The sequence below is a fragment of the Numida meleagris genome, chromosome 1, assembly GCF_002078875.1.
Source record: "Numida meleagris isolate 19003 breed g44 Domestic line chromosome 1, NumMel1.0, whole genome shotgun sequence".
NCBI classification, from domain to species: Eukaryota; Metazoa; Chordata; class Aves; order Galliformes; family Numididae; genus Numida; species Numida meleagris.
Window position 1 is genome coordinate 118,716,573 of NC_034409.1, and position 17,223 is coordinate 118,733,795.

Here is a 17,223-nt window from a genome sequence, read left to right on the forward strand (position 1 = left end):
GCGCTGGGCACGGGCGCGCCCGGCAAACGGGAGTCGGGCGGGCGGGGCCGGGGCAAGTTCTTCACTGAGGGGAACGTGAAGCCCTGCCATGGGCTGCCTACAGAAGCTGTGGTGCCCCATCCCTGGTAGTGCTTATGGCCAGGCTGAATGGGGCCCTGGGCAGCCTGAGTTGGTGGGGGGCAGCCCTGCCCACGGCAGGGAGGTGGAACTTGGTGGGTGTTAAGATCCCTTCCAACTCAAGCCGTTCTCTGAAAAGCAGTCAGGTACTTGGCAAAGGTTCCTGTCCAGAACCCTGCACAGGCCCTTCAAGGCTGTGCTGTTGGAGCTGCAGCTGCAGGTGTGAAACTCATCCCTGTGAGGCAACACCAGGGGAACTTTTGGACTGAAGGGTAGGTGCCTGGGTGTGGAACACATGGTGGGATACAGGGGAAGGTCAGGGAAGTTACCCCGGCAGTAGGTGAAGTGGTCTGCTGCTAGGGTTGTCTGTAAAGATGAGGCCTTGGTGGGGAGTCCCAACCAGTGCTGTCTAGACTGTTGATGGGAGGTGGAAAGGTCTCTGACCTTGTGGGCATGTATGTGTAGGTGGCAGCAACTGGGGAGACTGGGATGGACATGGAAATGCAGATGAAGTGCAGGTGTGTAACTGAATTCCTCTATGCTGAAAAAATGGAATCCAGTTCATCAATGCTTGCTGAACATTGATGGATATCAGCCAGTGGATGTGAGCGCAGTGAGGTGGTGGGTGGTGCGTTTCAGCAGTGGCAACAGCAACAGTGGTCGCCTCTGCTGGTGCAGATTGTTACGAGTGCAGCATGCAGACTCTTGTTCATTGCTGGTGAAGATACATATGATGGTGGTGACTATGTTGAAGGATAGTGTTTTGTAGCTGAGAATTTCCTCTATCAAATAGTGTTATTGTGTTTTTTGTATCTTATCTGTTGTAGTTTCCATGGAAATAAATAGGAGGCATTACTTTTAGAGTGACCTGTATCATGCAGCTAATAGCTTATCTGTGAGAAAATGTGTAAGAGTTACGCATGTATAAAAGGCCTGTTAATAATCTGTCTTATTTTCTCATAAGCGTTCTGAGAGAACCTGAAGGATAAGTTAATGCTGCTTTTGTTCCTTTTTAATCTTAGTAGGATTTAAAAGCTTTTCTCTCTTTGACATTGTGTCAACGGTGAGATATAAATCTCACAGTGACATGAGGGTGACAGGACAGAACCACCTCACGGGTCCCGTGCCTGGGAAAGTTGTGTGGGGAAAGAAAGGGAAAAAAAACAGTGGCAATGATCTGAGGATGGAAAAAAAACAAACAACATAGTTTACTGTTTATAGTAGTATAATGCAAGTTAATTGGGACTGAAGCTAATAAATCAATTAAATGGGAGTTTTGATACCAGTTCTCTGATTCTGCATTGACTGCCGAGGAGCCAAAAGGGGAGATCCTGTGACCTCTCTGCTCTTTTACCTTTTCCCTTCCCCTAGAAGACAGAAAACAACAAGAATTAAGTGTTCTGGGAGTGCTGCGTCTTTTCCTAGCCCATGGGAGCAGTAGTTTATTCTCTTCTGAAAATGGAGCTGCCACATTAACTCTTCAACTCCCACCATGGCATGATGCTATGAATGTGGAATACTGACACAAAAACTATAAAACCATGACACACTGATAGCAAGGAAGTAGACAAGCATCTACAAGCTCCTTCTTGAATCACATTAGTGTGGTACATACAGTTTCTTATGCAACTGATTCTTCGTCAGAACATGTCAGACTTTGCTGATTTTCAGCTGTCATGGTTTTGTAATTTTTTGCATCAGTATTCCACATTCATAGCATCATGGAATTATTAGTTAATTAGTTAATGCAGCAGCTCCATTTTTGGAACAGAAAAATGAACTACAACTGCAAAAAAAAACATTCTCAGAAGATTTGGTTTGTTATTTCTGTCTTCCAGGAGGAGGAAAAAAAGATAAAAGAGCTGAGAAGTCACGGGATCTCTCTCTTCACTCCCTGGCTCTTGCAAGGCTACAGCTTCAGCATAAGGTATTGGAAACTGTCTCTCTCCCTCTCTCATTTATTTGATTTATTAGCTTCAATTCCGATTAACTTGTATTTCGCTACTGTAGTTAGTAAACTGAGGTGTTTGGTTTTTTTTTTGTCCCTCAGCTTGTTGCTGCTGGCTATTTCCCTTCTCCCTTTCTCTTGCCTTGGGGCGTGGACTAGTGTGGTCCTGTTGCCCCCCTGTCACAGAGATTAGATCTCATGTTGACTTTTTTGGTGCACTGCCTGGGAAACCAAACTGAAGCTTTTAACCAAATGCTAATGACAGAGAGATTAATTAGAGAGTTGTTGCTCTTCGTTGGAGAGCTGTAACCTTCACAGACAGATTAGAAAGATCTGCTGTCGTAGGCCTTTCTGGGCATTCCACCAACTCTGGACACTGCACAAAGTTTTTTGATTTTTGGCACTGTGCCAACCAGCACAGAGGCAGAGATACTGTGCTCTGTTTTTAGAAGATAATTTAAGATTATCCATAAGATTGTCTATCTGACAACCTTCCTCAGAACTTGCCTTTTTTTTTTTTTTAATCCAAGCAGCTATTATGTGCTATAGAGGTGAATGTATATTTAGGCATTTATGGTGTATGTTTGGGTGGTACTAGGATGTTAATAATTCAATAGAATGTGTACCTCCTGAACTGTCAGGATCCTCTGCAAACTTATGGTATATCCAAACAGTGATGGTTGCCCTGATTGTGCTTCTTGGAATCATGGGCATCGGTATTAGTTCTTTCGTTTATAGAATCTGGAGAAAGTCTTCCCCATTCCTAGAGCCAGAAGGCGCTAAGTGGCAAGGGGAATTGAGGGGTCCTAGTGAGATAGGGACCCCTGGTGTCGTGGAGTGTCACCTTTGAATACCTGTGGAGCCTCGAGGGTCTAAGCAAGTATTTAAGTTAGGGATGTTGCAACTTAGGTAGATCTGAGGAGGCACAAGTTATTTGGGGTTTGGCTTATGCTTACCAAGTCCTATATAATACTGTTTTGGAGAAGAAAATTTCCAAAACCGAATGGAGAGAATTTCTGAGCTGAGATCCAAGCCAAAGAGAAGAGTCTTCAGACCAAGGGAGAAAGTCTCCAAACCAAGAAAGAAAGCCTCTGAGCTGAATGAGACAGCCTCTGAGTTGAACTAGAGAGAAAGAACATCGTAACTGCGCAACCTGATCAATCACAGGAGGCACCGGTATTAATCTCAGTTGCCCCTGTGGAAGGACATAAATGGAAAGGAGTGTTGTTTTGTTTAGAATGGAAAGCAGAAACAGTAGCAGAGGAAGAAGAGGAAGACCCAGGGGAGGGGCCCTCTGCAAAACCACTGTCACTGAGAAAGGCAACAGGAAAAACTAAAAGACAAAAGGAGAAGAGCGAGGAAGACACTGTCACTGTTAGTACTACTCCTTGACCTCTTAAAAAATGACTGAAATTTGAGGTTTGAGAAAGATGCCGTGCAAAATCCTGAGTGAGCCCTTTGTCACCTGTTTGCATTGATGGTGGGACACTGGGGCCAATAATGTGTTGCTAGATGGTAATGAAGCTTACCAGCTGGGAAGCATTGCTAAAGATTCAGCCATTAACAGAGGAATCAGGGAGATCCAGCTAAATGCTTGGAAGAAGGAAGAGTGTAGGACAGAGGGAGAGAGCAAGAGGAGCAGAACGAGGCATGATTTGTTGAGCTGCACAGTTAGCTTATTCAGCTAAAGGCTGTCAGCAGAAAGGGAAAAAAAGTGTTCAAAGTGTGCACGTAGGGTGAGGGACTCCACATTTCAGCTGATCTGCAGGTGGAGCTCAGATGCATTTGCATTTGCGCATTGGGAGTTAATGAGTTTGTGCTCCAGTTCCATGAATTGACAATAGACCCAGGGTACCTTTCACAGAAGAAAACTACATCTCCCAGAAGACTTTCACTGGTCTGTTTCCATTTTCTACTCAGCGGGAAAGATAAAACTGTTCATGAGTCATGAGACTGCCCCTTCTTTTACTGCTCGTCTCTGTGGTGTGTGCTCCCTAGCCATCTCGCCTTCAGCATTAGAGTAAGGCCTTCAGTGTTGGACAATCTCTCTCTCATTTTATTTGATTTATTAGCTTCAATTCCAATTATATTGTGTTATCTCGCATTCCACTAACATATTTAGTAAATCAGTTTTCTCCCTTAGCTCATTCTCACTGTTTTGTTTTTAGGCCCATCTCCCCATCCCTGTTCCCCCTCTCCTGGGGTGTGGGTCCATGTGTTCCTCTGTCCTGTTAGTCACAGAATCAGGCTGAACCAGGCCAGAACTGTTAACATAATCCAAATAAAATAAAATATGTAGCTAAGCATCAAATAATCTTGACCTGCCTCCAGAAAGCCACAATAATACAAAAGATTTCAATATATAAATATTTTTCCTTTAAAAAGAATATGCAATCTTTGCTGCTGTTATAAGAAATGTATCTACTACTGTTGTTACAGTTATAAAGGAAAAAAGGGAATTATTACCCACAGGAACGTCTCCATGTAAAACATATCATCGTGAAATGCAGAGAAGTAAAGAACTTTACAGATATTTGCTTTTGTTTATCTCTGCTTCCAGTGAGTGCTGAAAGTGTAGCTCTACAGAATTGCAGGCTTTAAAAAAAAAAAAAAAAAAGGATAAAACATGCTTGGCTAGCACCTCCATGAGATCACACAGCAGAAAAATAATCCTCAGTTACAGTCCAAATATGTAGAAGAATGGAAGGTGTGTTTTATGGAAAACTATCTTACTGGAATCTAAGAGGAGTTCCTTTGTGTGGACAACAAATAGTTTTCTATAGATTGCTGCTTTAAATGACTGCATTTCTTTCCAAAAACGTCGTGATGATAAAGTGGAAAACCAACTCTTCTGTCAGAGGAGTGGCAAAAGGAGAATAAGAAATAGCTACACTAGAAGGTTCTGATCTCTCAGAAGAAGTGGCAGGATATTGCAGGCCTTTTTTGTTATTGCATTATGATTTTTAAAAGAGTTTTCTGTATTTTTCTGACTTTTCTCAGTTTGGAGTTCATTAATTTTCTGTAAAACCATTTAAACAGAAAAGTCATGGCGCTAATGCATTATTATTAATTTATTGGTGTTTTCATATTTCTGTGACAATTAGGGGGAAAAACTGTGCCTACATACTTCATTTTCATGTCACATGCACCTGACTGCTCCACTCACTTCTTTCCTATAGTCACTAAACCAATACCAGTAACAGCAACACTTAAGAGCATTTTTTTTTTCTGTGTCAAAGTAAATAGCTTTCCCTTTTTTATGACATTTCCTGCTTGTGTCACTGGTAAGGGAAAGGATTATCCTGTGGATCAGAAAACGAAGTCAATGCTCTCTGAGCATTTTATTGTGAAATCTGAGTGGAGACGGATGCTCTGAGCTCCCAGAATCAAAGTAGGATGTGATACAAAAACTGCTCCCAAAACCCAGGCTACTCCACCAGTTTTGGAAGGAGTAAATCACCTCCTTCCCTTTGTTGCTCCATTTTTCAAAGAGCAACCTTGTGCAGATCCTTCACAGATCAGACACTGATCTAAGCTAACGTTTTCCTACCTTTCTCAACTGATGAGACCTGAGCATTGCCTGGTGGTGATGCAGATCTCAAAAAGAAAACTGACGCCTAATCATGGAGGTGCACCTTTCTTCCTCAGCCTCTGTGGTACACAGAAGTGAGTGGAAACATGGACTGCATAAAAGAAGAGAATAAGGTAAATCATGTAGTGCTGTACAGAAGTGGATGTTCCACACAGCCAAGCAGGTGGGACGCTTGGTTGGCTACCAGGGGTCCCCTGTGCTGCAGGTGATAATATTCTGCGGTATTTCTGCCAAACCGTAAGACAGACTTCAGAGTCAAAACCCTAGAGAGCAACTGGAATGAGCTAACAATCTTGTTCCTTCAGACACCCTGCCTTCATCTAGGTTCAGTTTAAACGCATGACTTCAGCAGTCATTAACCAGCGTACGGATCATATACTGCAAACAAGTCATGTTTGCTGCAGCCTAGGCTCTCACTCCTTTGGCCTCGACTACCTAGAAGCATGGACTTCCTTCTCTATAAGGAAGCACCAGTCAGCAAGTATTAGACATCTTTTTCTCTGTCCACACAATACAGAAAGTAAGCAGTGGAAGGCATTCAATGGACAAGATAAGCATGACAGTAAGCAGTAAATTTTTTCATCTTCAGTCAGTAACATTTGCTCCCAAACCAGAGGATTTTGCAGAACTTTGCATCTGGTTAGGTTCCTTCCTATCCCCAGATCTATTCAGCACTTCTCAGCACACTCCCTGCCACACTATTCTGGAGTGTTCCCTGAGCAGGAATGTCAGTTTGTTTCAGCAAGTTTCAGCCATCAAAGTGCTTCACGATAATAGCTGAACATCCCCAACTGGATGAGTTTGTTATTCTGTCGCAGCAACTGCAGCCCTACCTCAAACTAGCATTCAGTGATAGTTTTACTGCCTCGTCGCCTACGATATGATTACTTTGCCATCTGAAACCTGACACTACAAGTAGACATGTCCTGGCCAGCCCGTGGCCCCTCACGCAACTTTTCCCAAAGCCCCATGCATGTACCTATCTGCTGGTGGTGCCGGAAGTCTCAGCTTTGATGGAGCTGCAGCAGGAGATCATAGAATCAGAGGAGTTCAATAAACATTTGGATAACGCTTTCAGATGTAAGGTTTGATTTTGGGTGGTCTTGTTTGGAGCCTGGTGTTGAATTCGATCTCTGGGGGTCCTGTCCAACTCAGAATATTCTACAGTTCTATAGTTGAAAAGGATCTCAAAGTCCACCAGATCCCATCCCCTGCTGTGGGCATGGCTGCTCCCCACCTGCTCAGGCTGCCCATGGCCCCATCTAACCTGGCCTTGAGTGCCACCGAGGATGGGGCACTCGCAGCTTCTCTGTGCAGCTGTGCCAGGGCCTCTCTACCACTGGGAAATTCATGCTAGCAAATTAAATGCCAAAGAATCAGAAGACACTGATTTTGGTGTTCCCTCACCCCCCACATTCTACTGCTCATACAGTAGATACATACTGTAAATCTTGAACAAAAAACAAAAATGGTATCTCACCCAACAAGTCCAACCCCAAATTAGGTCATTTTAAAATGAAAATATTTATCTTAAAAAGATGAAGCTCAGCTGAAAGTGTAACTGTTCAGTGAGAGCACCAAACCCATGTTCTTAGAGTTGCTTTCTTCCAGAACAGCTTGGAGTTCTCTCAGTCAGGGAGCTTCCTTCATTTCTAGGAAAACTTTTGGCCCTCGGTAGATGGTGCTAGAGCCCTTCAGCCTGCCCGGGAGTGGCCAGCCCTCCTGCCACTGCCAGCACTGAGTGAGTAGCTGTTGTGATTTTTTGATTTTTGTTATTGTTATTCCACATCATCATATCTTGTAGTGCACTGGTAGTCTCAGAAGAGATGTACTACAGCTCCCACAACACTTTGCTGTACTGTTTCCATTTTCCAATCAGTGAGAAAGATAAAACTGACTGAAAGTCACAAGACTTTCTCTTTTTGCTCCCTGGCAGATCAGAATAAGAACCTCGGATTTCAGAAACTCTCTCATTTATTCGATTTATTAACTTCAATCCCAATTAACTTGTATTTCTGCTATTATAGTTAGTAAATTAATTTTCCTCTTCAGATCATTGCTGCTGTTTTTTTTTTTTTTTCTTTTCCTCTTTGTTCCCATCCACCTTTCCCCCCCACCTTTTTTTGGCTGGTGGGCCTGTGGGCTTGCCATCCCCGTCACAGACACAGATCTAGAGATAACTGTGACAACTACTGGTGCATTGGCTGGGAAATTCAAACTGAACTATTTAACATTAGCAAAAGAGAGAATTATTAGAGTGCTGTACAAAGAGTTGCAGAGTGCTGTAGCTAGCTTTGACCTGCATAGATTAGGTTGTAGGCCAGGCACTGATTTTTGTTATTTTTTTTTGGCACCATGTCAGCTATGAAGCTGTTCTTTATTTTAGAAGCACTATATAAAGGATTAAAGGCCATTATGTTCAGAATTTTAATTCTTGGAACTTACTGGTTTCTTATTAAGTTTGCCATTCTCTATTTTGGAGTTATATATATATACATATATATATATATATATAACCAATAAAGGGCACTGATGGAGGCACCTACCTGGTACCTGTATGTAATGTTGTATGATTTGAGTATTGACAGTTACATTCCAGAGGGAATAGGTAATTTTACAGACAACACAATGTTTAAACAGGTTTCCAGGTCCTCCTCTCAGTTCCTTATACATTTTTGGAATGCTAAATCAATGATCATGTTATCGATCTCCCTGAATGTGTTCTTCTTCATTTACTTTATCTGGAGGAAGCCTTCCTCAAACCCAGAGAATACCAAGTGGCAGGGAGTGTGGAGGGGTTTAGGAAAAATCTTAGAGGGATGGGGTCCCCCAGTGTCATGGGATTTCACTCTTGAACAACTGTGGAATCCTGAGAACCTAAGCAAGTATTTACGTCAGGAATGTTGCAGCTTAGGTAGATCTGAGGAAGTACAACTTGTCTGGGGCGTGGCTTGTGTTTACCAAGCTTTATATAACACTGTTTTGGAGAGCAAGAGTTTCCAAGCTGAGATCCAAGCCAAAAGGGAAAGTCTCTGAGTTGAGCTAGAAAGAAAGAGCATTGAAACCGTGCACCCTGATCAATCACAGGTGGCACCAGTATTGATGTCAGTTGCCCCTGTGGAAGGACAGAAATGGAAATGGGTGTCATCGCAGCTAGAATGGAAAGAAGCAGCAGCAGCAGAGGATGTAGAGGAAGACCCAGGTGAGGGGCCCTCCCTGAAACCACGGTTATGGAGAAAGGCAACAGAAAAAAATAAAAGACGAGAGGAAAGCAAGGAGGATGTCACTGTTACCACTACTCATCAACCTCTGAAAATGACTGAAACCTAAGGTTTGAGAAAGGAGTTTGCACGGCACCCAAATGAGCCCTTTGTCACCTCGTTACTTCAGCGTTGGAACACTGGGCCAATAGCTTGTTTTTAGACGGTAACAAAGCTCGCCCAGCTAGGAAGCATTGCAAAAGACTCAGCTGTTGACAGAGGAATTAGTAGATGTCTGGATGGAGTTACCACCCCTGGGAAAGAGTGTTATTAGCTGTAAAGGAAAAGCACCCCTTCAAAGATGATCTGGAACCTGAGATGAAAAAAATGGACTACTATTGAAAAGGGTATTTAGTACTTGAGGGAAATAGCCAAGGTGGAAATGTTGTATGACTCCATGTATGTTCCTAACAATCTATGCCAAGACCGTGATCCTGAGAGAGTTAGGAGTATGTCAAGTATGTGGTGGAAACTCACAAGAACAGCACCAGAAAAGTACACTGGTACACTAGCAGCAACATTTGAAAGAGACGAGGAACAACAAAGACCTCTAGTGTTTGAACTGATCATTATGCTTCAAGTCTTCGAACAACAGTTACCTCCGTCTCATATTTCAGCCATCTTGAAAGTAACAGAACAACTAGATAAAATGGAGAAGAAGCAGGAGGGGATACTGGAAGAACTGTCTCTACTGATTAAAAGAGATGAACCCGTGGTGGTATCAGAATCACCTGATGAAGATTAGGATGATCAAAACAGTCTACTGAAGGAGCTGACCAAACTGATTAAAGGTGATGAACCCTGCTCCCCACTTGTATCATCAAAAATCTCAGTTATGAAAGGCAGATGTCTTCCTGCTCAAGCAAATGACAGTAGTAAATCTATGGCACGTGCCACCTTGTGGAGTTACTTATGTGAGCATAGAGAAGATACGAAGAAGTGGCATAAAAAAACCACTCCTGTACTACAAGCATGGGTGAGAGAATTACAAAACAGATCAACCACCAATGCAATTGCTCCAGTTACTGCAAGTCCTGATCATGACTCACAAGAGAAGAATGACACAGGTAACAAATAGAGGGGCTCTGCCCTCAGCCAGGGGGGAAAGTGATAAAAGAGTGTATTGGACTGTGTGGATTCGATAGCCTGGCACATCAGACCCACAGAAATATAAGACACGGGTAGACACTGGTACACAGTACACTCTAATGTCCTTGAGTCATGAAGGGGCAGAATTGATTTATATTTCTGGAGTGACTGAGGGTTCTCAAGAACTGACTGCGTTGGAGGCCAAAATAAGCCTCACTGGTAAAGACTGGCAAAAGCATCTTATTGTGACTGACCTAGGAGCCCCGTATATACTCGGTATCAATTATCTAAGAAGGGGGTATTTCAAGGATCCCAGGGGGTTTTGATGGGCCTTTGGAATAGCTGCTTTAGACACAGAAGATGTTAAGCAGCTGTCTGTTTTGCCTGGCCTGTCGGAAGATCCGTCTGTTGTGGGGTTGCTACAAGTGGAATAGCAGCAGGTACTGATCACTACAAAAACAATGCACAGATGGCAGTACTACACTAACCAGGATTCCTTGCTCCCCATTCATAAGTTGATTTGTCAACTAGAGAGTTGGAGTGATCAGCAAAACTCACTCACCTTTTAACAGCCCCGTATGGCCGGTGCATAAAGCCAGTGGAGAATGGAGGCTGACTACCATGGCCTGAATGAAGTCATACCCACACTGAGTGCTGCTGTACTGGACATGCTAGAACTCTGATATGGATTGGAGTTAAAAGCAGCCAAGTGGTATGTCACCACTGACATTGTTAATGCATTCTTCTCAATTCCTTTGGCCTCAGAATGTAGGCCACAGTTTGCTTTCACGTGGAGGGGTATTCGGTATACATAGAACTGTTTGCCCCAAGGGTGGAAACACAGCCCAACCATTTGCCATGAGTTCATCCAAACTGCATTGGAACTGGGCAGTGCTCCCAAGCACCTGCAGCACATTGATGATACTGTTGTGTGGGGCAATACAGCGGAGGAAGTTTTCAAGAAAGGAGAGAGAATAATCAAAATCCTTCTGTGAGCTGGTTTCGCTATTAAGCGAAGCAAAGTGAAAGGGCCTGCACAGGAAATTCACTTCCTAGGAATAAAGTGGCAAGATGGGTGTCGTCACATCCCAGCGGATGTGATTAACAAAATTACTGCTATGTCTCCACCCACTAGGAATAGAGACACAATCTTTTCTGGCTGTAGTAGGTTTTGGGGAATGCATATTCCGAATTATTGCCTCATTGTTAGCTCCCTTCATCAGGTGACGCAAAAGAATAATTTTATATGGGACACTGAGCAGCAGCAGGCTTTTGAGCGAATTAAACGGGAGATAGCCTGTGCTGTGGCCCTGAGGCCAGCATAGACAGAGCAGGATGTAAGAAACTTAGTCTGTACTGCTGCTGGAGAGAGAGGCCCCACTTGGAGTCTGTGGCAAAGAGCCTCAGGAGAGATCAGAGGCTGACTCCTTGGATTCTGGAGTCGAGCATACAGAAGGTCAAAAGAGTGCTATACTCAAACTGAAAGGGAGATCTTAGCTGTGTATGAGGGGGTTCGAGCTGTTTCTGAAGTAATAGGTACTGAAACACAGCTCCTTTTAGCACCTTGACTGCTGGCGCTGAACTGGATGTTTAAGGGAAAAGTTCCCTCTACCCATCATGCCACTGATGCTACTTGGAGTAAGTGGATTGCACTGATTACTCAGCAAGCTCAGATGGGGAACCTCAGTCGCCAGGAATCCTAGACGTGATCATGGACTGGCTTGAAGGTAAAAAGTTTGAAACTACACCAAGAGAAGAGGTAACGCTTGCTGAAGAGGCCCCACCATACAATGAATTACCAGAAAATGAAAAGAATTATGCCCTGTTCACAGATGGATCATGTCGTACTGTAGGGAAGCATCACAGATGGAAATCTGCTGTGTGGAGCCCTACATGACAAGTTGCAGAGGCCACGGAAGGAAAAGGAGAATCAAGCCAATTTGCAGAGGTAAAGGCTGTCCAACTGGCCCTAGATGTTGCTGAATGGGAGAGGTGGCCAATGCTTTATCTCTATACTGACTCATGGATGGTGGCAAATGCCTTATGGGGGTGGTTACAGCAGTGGGAACAAAATAACTGGCAGTGAAGGGGTAAACACATTTGGGCTGCTGAACTGTGGAAAAACATTGCTGCCTGAATAAAGAATATGGTTATAAAGGTGCATCATGTAGATGCTTATGTGCCCAAGAGTCAGGCTACTGTAGAACAACAAAATAATCAACTGGGAGATTGAACTGCCAAAATTGAGATGGCTTAGATAGACTTGGACTGTAAACACAAGAGTGAATTATTTCTAGCTCGGTGGGCCCATGAGACCTCGGGTCATCAAGGAAGATATGCAACATGTAAGTGGGCTAGAGACTGAGGGGTGGACTTAACTATGGACGCTATTGCACAGGTTATTCATGACTGTGAAACATGCACTGCAATTAAACAAGCCAAGAGGATGAAACCTCTCTGGGGGGGGGGGAAGGGTGATGGCAAAAGTGTAAATATGGGGAGGTATGGCAGGTTGATTATATCACCTTGCTATGCACCTTCGAGGGTAAGTGTCATGTACTTAACAATGGTGGAGGCAACCACTGTGTGACTTGAAACATATTCTGTACCCCATGCTACCACCCAAAACACCGTATTAGGTCTCAAGAAACAAGTCCTGTGGTGAAATGGCACTCCAGAAAGAACTGAGTCAGATAATGGGACTAATTTCAAAAACTCTCTTGTAAATACTTGTGCCTAAGATCATGGCACTGAGTGGATTTATCATATCCCTTATCATGCACCAGCTTCTGGTAAAATTGAACAATACAATGGGTTGTTAAAAACTATGTTGAAAGCAGTGGGTGGTGGAACATTTAAGCACTGGAAGAAGCGTTTGGCAGAGGCCACCTGGTAGGTCAGTACTTGAGGATCTATCAATCAAGATGGTCCTATCCAGTCCAGCTCCCTACATACTGTAGAGTGAGATAAGATCCCTGTAGTATGCCATGTAGTGCCACATTTACACAGTTCTTGACAATCTTCTTGAAAAACAGTTGCATTTGTACTGTTCTAAGGGACACATTGTGGCTGCTGAAGTGAAAATGTTTAGGAGAGTGTTTCCATACCTGCTCTGGGGGCACCACAAGGCTCTACTGCTCCCTTTGAACTCAGGACTGGCCTGTCCCTGTCCCTGTCCCTGCCTTGTCCCATGGGCTTCCCTCACCCGCTGGTCATACTCTCCAGCCATGCCTGGCCCCATCTCCTGCGTGGACCTCAGACCCATTTCACAGCACTGTCGCTGCTGTTAGCTGGACTCCAGACTCAACTCCTCACCTTGCCTCATACCTACGTTGACAACCAAGAGCAGAGGACGACCTGATACAGAGAGCTTACCTGTCCCCCCCATACCTACTGGAAAAGTCTTTGTTTTCAAAACAAACAAAAAAGGACAGAAGATGAATTCACAGTGTTTCCAGTGATCAGATTACCCTCCTGCTCTGTTTTAGTCCATGAAAAGGCAGCAATACAAAAAATGATTCCACTGTGTGAATAAAGCCTAATCTACTAAAAATGCACCGGTTTAAAGGAATTTCTTAACAATTTTACCCAACTCCTACTCTTCTGTGGAAATCTTTTTCAGGTAACTTACACAAGGCTGTAACTGACAAATAAGCTCAAAATGCCTTTCTTTGGTTTACTAAATCAGTTAAAGCAGTCTAAATTTTGGACTCACCTCACCTCAGCCAGATCTGCTCAAAGCTCTGGTTCTCAAAAGGAGATCACAAGAATCTTGTCAGGTGCAACTGCACCTGAACTGCAAATCCATGATGCAAGAAATACTTAGCACACAAATACTTAGGCAAGGACCTATATGCTAGTTTTATTTGTAAAATACTTTTCCTACGTGCAAAATATTTTATTTTATAAAAGTTAGCAAAAAGTGATACATTTCTAACAGAACCAAGAAAGCTATTTCTACTTCTATTCAATTACTCTTTTCAATATGGAAGCTAGAGGTGTGCACCACACCAATAGATTTCAGTGCCAGACAGGTTGTTCAATAAATACATCATTCTACTGTTCAAATCCATGAGTGACAGTGAAAAAGTTCCATATAGCTACTGAAAAAGTATAAGCATTTTCGGCTTTTTTTCCTTGAGTTTGGAACTAGTAATATCTACACACAATATAAAATTCTTTGCATTTGCAAATAACATTGTATAGAACAGTAACAGCAGAATGTCAGAAGTAAACCAGAAGAACAAATGTTCTTGTGTTACTGACCAACACCAGTACATTATCTCTATTAAAAAAGGCCATTTTTTTTTTTCTATTTCTTAAATCCTACAGAAGATGTCAGAAAGGAGCTAGTAAGAGAAACTTAACTAATTTCCTATTTGATAAGGCCACTGCATATCCTAACTTGCAATAAGAAAGCTGATTCTATGCTGGGTGTAATAAACTGCCTATTTGTTACGAACAGAAGTCAAAGCGAGAACCAGTATCCTCGCTATTTTATTCTATAGCTAACAACAGAAAGAAAAAAAAAACACAAAACCAAACCATGAAACCTTTGCCTCAGAGAGGACGGATTTAGTTAAATCTTGTTCTGTCATATACGCAGCCATAACGCAGTGGACGAGAAGCTGGACATGAACCAGCAGTGTGCGCTGGTAGCCCAGAAGGCCAGCTATGTTCTGGGCTGCATTAAAAGAGAAGTGGCTAGCAGGGAGAGGGAGGTGATTGTCCCCCTCTACTCAGCTCTTGTGAGGCCCCATCTGGAGTACTACTTCAGAGTGAAAGAGCAGCTTAGGGATTACCTGGCAGCCAGCCTATGTTAACTAACCACATTTGAAATTTAATATATATGAAATCATTTACTTCTATTTATGTATTTTTAGGGCTCCCATATCCTAATAATTTTCAAAGTGAGATTTTATTTTTTTATAATTCAGTCCACTAATAAGTTTCAGTGTTGTGTGGAAAGGCAAGCAAGGGCAGGAATAATCACTGCACATCTTTCACGGTTTAAGTTAACAAGGACAGGACAAAAAGCCTTTGGAACAGCAGTGTAACCAGACAGCAAAGCAAATATGTCTAGCCCTGTAGATCAGCAGCCACAGATCTGAACATTACAAGCTATGAGTGTGAGCTTGAGAAAGCGTACCACTGGTGCTGGTCACCTCTGACTGCACATAAACAGTATGCAGCACATGTCCTTACAGTGTTAACTGGAGGTCCAAGCACTAGAAAATAATGGAAATTACTCTTTCTTAAGTCTAAACCAGGATCCAAATCCTCTAGATGTCTAGACAGAGGTTGCAGCAGCTTTGCACCTTGTGGACATCAGACATGATTAGACATATGCCACTGTGCAGCTGAACACCCCCAAAGAAGTATTTTCATGAATTTTCATCACGATAAAACATAACCAAACCTTGGGCTGTTTGTTCTGGATGTTTTGGTTTTTTTTGTTGCTTTTGTAGCGCCAAATCAGAATGAAGCTAGTTTACCTACTCACACATAATGGAATAGTTTAGTTGACTATTAATCTTCCTTCACAGAGGTCCTTTTTATCCCCTCCACATATCTACCTGCTTCTGCTGCCTTGATCATAGATAGATTCATAGAATGCATTGGGTTGGAGGAGACCCTAAAGGATTCCAGCTGTAGCCTTTTTATGGTCGTGTCTGAGACTGCGGATAGTGCTGTTTATGGCAGCCACACATGCCTTCCAATCATATCCAGTTTCCTTTAGATCAAAGGATGGGTAATTCTCTTGAAGAAAGTCTAAAAATAAACATATAAGAGTAAATTATCAATTATTTATGCAAGCTGCATTCTCTTTCAGGATGTAATTCAATCAAAACAAGCATATGCTACCAAAACAGAACAGCTTAGGTACAGCATGAGGATTGAGCAGCAGAATTAGAGAGCAAATATTTTTTCCCCCTCTGTTTGAGATACAAGACAGTGACTAAAAGGCCTAAGCATTAAAACGAAATATGCCAAGAAAGCAAGTAGCCATTTACATGGGTTTGATCCCTTAAAAGTGTTGATTAATGTCATGTTCTATTGCTAAAGCAACAAGTCTCAGCCTCCACTTCAGAATGCATTTGGCAAGACTAAGCCCTCCTTCAGAGGATCTTTGACAATTACATAAAGAATTATAAGAATCCTCTTGTTTCTGGTGGATAGTATCAGAGCTGACTTAGCTCCATCTTTTAGAAATGTGAGGATGAAGGGTAGATCACGACAATCTTTTCCAACCTAAGGTCACTAAACTAAAACGCAGCACAACACAACTGTAGAGAAACAACAGGGCCAGAAAAGCAGCGAGAATTTGTTCCTTACTTATCTTGTTACAGAACAGTAAAGAAATACTTGACTTAGGTAGCAAAGGAGTAAATCAGGCAAGACTGCAGCACCTTTCTAGTCTTCAACATGTAAAATGATTTATTTTAAGATCAGATTGTTTTCGTTGGGTTGTTTTTTTTAATTTCTGACAAGCAATTTTCTTCTTCATCAGCCATGCTGTGAGTCTATTCCAGAACTCTTAATGCTGGGCTGAGAACAATATCTTGCAGAAGGCAGAAAACACCTTCAGCAACTCCAGCCATAACATATCCTTTCTGATTCTGGAATAGGAATTGCAAACCAAATAAATAACACTGATTTCCTTAAGACATTGGGGATTCATGTAGGCTAAAGAAAGGGCAGAACTGTCTATACTCCTACAATGAAGTAGGAGGGCTGCTCCAAAAGTAATATCACTATCAAATAGTGTTATTGTGCCCTTTGTAGTAGTTTCTGTGGAAATAAACAGAAGGCATTACTTTCTGAGCAACCTACGTAGTTTGTTGTACTCTGACTATGAGGGATCTTGGAAGGCCTCTACTCTAACTTCCTGCCCAAAGCAGGGTCAGCTTTGAGGTCAGACCAGGCTGCTCAGGGCTTTGTCCACTGGGGTGTGGGAAAAGGACAGACAAAGCACAGCCTCGCATGGCAACCTCCTCCACTGTTTGACTGTCCTTAGGAAGAAAATGCTTCTACACACGTCCAGTTTGAATCTCTGATTTCTATTTAAGCATGTGATCTCTCATCCTCCCCATTCAATTCAGTGCTGCGAAGAGCTGGGCTCTATCTTCTTAGTAAATTCCTTGTAGGTACTGGCAGACCACTAGTACATGCCCATGGAGCCTTCTTTTCTAGGCCAAGTAAGTCCAGTTGCCTCA

At 42.8% G+C, this 17,223-nt stretch overlaps 1 long non-coding RNA gene across 1 annotated transcript; it reads left to right on the plus strand.

Moving 5' to 3' along the window:
- LOC110404850 lies at positions 7–12,163 on the plus strand. Its single transcript, XR_002442523.1, has 2 exons — positions 7–389; positions 1,956–12,163. It is a non-coding gene; the product is annotated as an uncharacterized LOC110404850 (long non-coding RNA).